This window comes from Cyprinus carpio, chromosome A11, assembly GCF_018340385.1.
Source record: "Cyprinus carpio isolate SPL01 chromosome A11, ASM1834038v1, whole genome shotgun sequence".
In the NCBI taxonomy this organism is placed as follows: Eukaryota; Metazoa; Chordata; class Actinopteri; order Cypriniformes; family Cyprinidae; genus Cyprinus; species Cyprinus carpio.
Window position 1 is genome coordinate 13426644 of NC_056582.1, and position 5618 is coordinate 13432261.

Genomic DNA, 5618 nt, shown 5'->3' on the forward strand with positions numbered 1-5618 from the left:
AAACCTTCCTTTGCTAAATACTTTGTACAGATGATGACTAACTCAGGAGGAAGTAACAAGAGAGGAGTAATATAACAATTATAAACAAGGACAAGTCAAGTATATCATATACAATTATTTATTTTTGCAACAATTTTTTTTTTAATGTTTTTGATAGAAGTCTCATACAGTAGCCTATATATATATATATATATATATATATATATATATATATATATATATATATATATATATATATATATATATATATATATATATATATATATATGTAAATAATTCTTGCTATGGCAAAGCTGAATTTCAGCAGTCATTACTCCTGTCTTCAGAGTCACGTGATCATTCAGAAATCATTCTAAGAAGCTGGTTTGTTGCTCAAGAAACATTTCTTAGTATTATCAATGTTAAAAACAGTTGAATAGAGTCCAAAAGAACAGCATTTATTTGGAAAGTTTTTTTAACATTATAAATGTCTTTACTGTCATTTTTGATCAATTTAATATGTCCCAAATGAATAAAATTGGTTTTAAGATACAACGCCTTAAGGAAAACAAAGTCTGAATTTTATTTAGCCACTGTTAGAATGTACAGTTAAGTGCTAGGGTATGTTTTAAGAGGCTAGAATGGTTTATTATTTTTATTATTTGTTTTTTAATATATATATATATATATATATATATATATATATATATATATATATATACAGTACTGTGCAAAAGTCTTAGGGCATTAGTATTTTCAGCAACAAAAAATGGTTTTGAGCCACATACTGTACACAAAAGCCAAATACACTTATTATGTATTATAATTACAACATCATAGAAAGTGTTAAAGAGTAATTTTTATTTCAGAATTCAGAATTCATTCAAGCACCATTGCAGATGCAGCAATATTTATTGCCACAATTCAGTGTTACATTCAGTATACAATAGAAATCTTATATAATAGTGGGAAAAATTTATACATAAGATAATACAGTAATAGTTATAAAAAGTAGTTATCTTCCCCTTTCATCTGAATGATTTCCACTATAATGACAGTTATGTTTGATATCTACCTGCTGGGGGAGCAAGAGTGCTGAGCTGTTTGTCATGTTGTACAGCATTTCAGGAAATAGTTTCCATCAGCCACCTGAATAACTTTAATCAAGCCATGAAGGATGTATAAAATTATAGAAAGCTCAATAGGATTCTTTCTAAGAACGAGGCTATTGTTGGAAAACTGGCCTTGACTTTTTAAAGAAGCATTCAGGATGCTACTGTAAAAAGCTATTTTTGTGCTTAGTACCTGTATATAATTTTGGATATAAACTCTGCAGGATAGTGACTTAAAGGGATTCACACACAGACTGAAAGTTGACTTGTGTTAACCTCATGTTAACCTCAAAACCTGTATGACTTGTATCAATGTATATTTTAAAAAAAAATGTTTTGTTTTGTTTTCCTCTATAGAATGAAAGTCCATATGTTGTTTTGGACAGTTGGCAGTTAAAACATTCTTTAAAATATTTTCTTTTGTATTCCACATAATGAAGAATGGTTTGGAATGACACAAGGGAGAATAAATGATATTTTCCTTTCCGTATGAAAAATCCCTTTAACAAAACATAATAACCGTTAAAGGGGAAGATGTGAAAAGAGCAAAGCAAACAAGATAACAGTTTCTACTGACTAGGACTACAAGATTATTTGACAAGATACACCTGGGAACATGACACTGAACAGAAAAACATGACAAAAGAGACACATGAACCTAAATACTCTACACCCATTACAACTGGTAAAAAATTATGCTTTAAGTTGTTCCTTCACTAAGAAAATCACTAAACAATAGCATACTAGTGGTGGTGATTATGATTCATAACTCCTTTGATTTCATTCAGATTAGTTCTCTGATTCTTTATGGTTTTTCTAGGTTACACCAGTAGGTTACAGCCAGTGAATCATTCATTCAACTGATTCATTCAAAAACATGTATTAGTTCACAAGGTCCAGGCGAAAACTACATTCTGCATTTCGCTGTTAGGTGGCTTACTAAATTACTGTACATCTAAATGTGCATCCATAACATACGTTTACAGAAAAAGCATGAAAACTCCCTGACTGTTTATAACTTTAGTACTTTAGTCCAGATTTTCTCTGTCTCTAAAATAGTCAAAGGGTATGCAGATGATTCATGAATTGTGATATACAACGTATATATAGAGACAAATCTGCAGTAATGGTACACTGTAAATATATGGCTGACTTTACATGATTGACTGAAGTGTAAGATGTCTCACTTTGACTTTTTTAGTGCTGCATCACAGTGGCAGAGTATGATAAGCACTGAAAAGAACTGCAATAGTCTATTGACCGGACATCTGTTTTGCAGTCACGAAATTGTTGTTTTTTTCTCGACAGAAGCATTTGATTGGTTGCAGGTGGTAAGATGACACATTTTTTTATACTCTTAGATTCATTTTTACCCACATTTGTTGTAACGTTGAAACAACTTATGAATACATTTCAGCAGTTATGTTAGTTTTATATTTGGTACAGTACTTTTATTAATTTTTTGAATTAGCTTTTAATTTTATATTATATATATATATATAATTTTATATATATATATATATATATATATATATATATAATATATATATATATATATATTATATATATATATATAATTTTAGATACAGTAAGTTTTAGTAATTTAGTTTTATGCTTTTGTCATTTTTATTAGTTTTTAAATGTCTATTTAATGTTTTTATTTATTTAAGTTTTTTTTTTTTTTTAGTTTTTGAACACTCCAACTTATTTCATTTATAACATTTATATTATATTTCAGCTTTATTTAAAATGACGGAGCCCTGCAAATGACATGCAAGAATAAATAAATAAATCGTGTGCATGATTTACTAATTCGTTCCCTCGATGTACTAAAACGTGCACAATTACTATTTTGTTCCCTCGATTTGCTAAATCGTTCACACAATTTACTAATTCGTTCTCTCGATTTATAAATCATGTGCACGATTTAGCAAATCGAGGTAATGAATTAGTAAATCGTGCATACAATTTATAAATCGATGGAACAAAATAGTAAATTGTGCACACGATTTAGCCTACTATTTTTTCCTGCATGCCATGTGCGGGGCTCTGTATAAAATAATAAAAATACTTTTAATAGTTTTAGGTTTAGTAAACTATAACAGCACCACAGTTCAAGTGCTTCTCACTATTAGAAATTATACAAATTAATCAAATTATCCATTTTGTCCTCTTTAAACATTCTGATATGCGTAAAGCTTTGTTTAAGGGGAGGTTCAGGTTTGGGATTTTCCAAATATCATCCGCTCTGAATGAAGCATTGTAAGATGTCTTCACTAATCCAGTGAATTTGTAATTGTGTATGTGTGTGTGTGTATGTGTGTGAGATTGTTCCTCATGAAATGCTGCTGAGAGCCAAAGCCAACATGCTGACTACTGCGCTATTGTTGAACAGCCTCCAGAACACACTGCTCCTGAGACGTGGAGGATACATTTACCACAGCTTATCAAACACCTTTTGAGAAGTGTTTCTTAACGTCTTTAAAATGGATATTGTTGCTTTTTCATCATCTATGAATATCTTGGTAAAAACTTCTCAAACATTTCTCTTCCCATTCAAGACCAGTTTGTGTGTGCTGGAAGTGCATTACAGTAAACGTTTTTGATTTATTTTTACTAAATGAATCAAAGTTGAAATTATTTTGTGGTACTCCACAGCAATGCGGTATACCACAGATGTTGTCATTAGTGCACAAGAAAAAAAACCCAACACTACCACACATTAATAAACTAAACAAACATCCACTTCATTTCACAATTAAATCTATAAATCCACAAAATTCATAATTCCTTTATACACCACAATATTTTTAATTTTGTGATTCTGGTTGACATCTGTTCAAAGGATGTTGATTAATTTTGCATAACTGAAGCACCACATTTGTTGACCACATGTTCTCACAAACAAGGGATGGGTGTCGTGTAATATCCTCCTGCAGAATCTCATCTGCTTGGACTCCAAGAGTTAGCCATTTGAAATGACCGATCATTATGTTTTTGTCTTTTTGTTCACAAATTATGAAAATATTGTTATAAACACTGGCAGCATAAAATGAGATTATGCAAGGCTGGCAAGTTCATAATTTAGCACTATGCTCAGCTTGTAGGCTAGGCTGGCACCCCACTAGCCAGTTTTTTTTTCAGCCGATGATCAGTTGTAAGCTTTATTTACATAATCATTGATGAATCAGCAGGAGTAGATGTAAGTGGTCACATCTGTCAATGTGTGCACGGCTCTAACAGCCGCAGCAACTCAACTCCCTGCAGAGTTAATAGTTCGGTCAACTCAATGTTTGATATTATTGTTGACAGACAGTGGAACGGTTAAGCTATTATTCTGTTCAGAACTGATCCAAACATTTTCCCCAGCAAAGGAACAACCACATATCATGAACGCTGACTGTTATGCATGGTCATTGTGTAACCAAGCACTTAAATGACATTATGGAGTCAAAGTAATACCATATATATACGCAAAAAAAAAAAAAAAAAGTTTTGCAAACGAAAATTAAAGTATTGAGGAAAATAATTTTGCTTTTTGCAAACAAAAATAAAGAATTGCAAAACATAAATGATACCGCACGAAAGCAATGATTTTGCAATACATATTTTCCATGGTCATATCTATTATTTTATTTGCAACACTGATTTTATTTTGCGTGTCGGTCTAGTTTGAGCTTGCGCTGCAGTTTTTCCTTTGCGCTTCATTTTTCTGTGCGTCTCGCTTTGTGGCGCTGTTTTGACGTGGGGGTGGAGTCAAGGGGCAGGGGCGTACAACATGCCTCCCTGGAAGTGACGTCATCGGCCCGAGACGCAGCTCACTGATCCAGGAACTGTCATGATGAGCAGATGCAAGCGAGTGGATCGCTTCCTTTTATTCACTAGCATTAAAAACATGCATGGTTTCGTTTTATTAACTTTATTAACAAATGTATATGTGTATTAGCAGCGTTTGCTCAAGTTAAAGAAGTTGTTACCATGCACATCTGCTGTTTATTTCGCTCGATGTGCACTCTTTTACCGGCATAAAGTTGGCTTGACGTTGGAGTTCCATATTCGCAAATCTAGGGACCGTCTCTAAAGTTACATGCAAAACTACTATACACTTCTCTAACGTCAATAGCATGCAAGGAGAATGACTAACAGTCATGAAAACAACTGTTAACTGTTCATCCAGGTGTCAACTATAATGCACACCTTTTATATTTTTTTATAATTATTAAAATAAACTGTAAATCATATGTAAAACATTGCTACTTTTCATTACCAAATGGACGTAAACACTAATTTAAAGCTCAAATGAAAAATAGCAATATTTTACATATGATTTACAGTTTATTTGAATAATTATCAAAAATATGAACGGTGTACATTATAGTTGACACGAAGATGAACACTTTACAGTATGTTTTATGAAAGTGAGTCATTCTGTTCAAATACTATTGAGCTTCAAATTATGGCATATTTTAAATTTGAGCCCATTCGGTAATGAAAATTAATATTTTACATTTGATTTACAGTTTATTT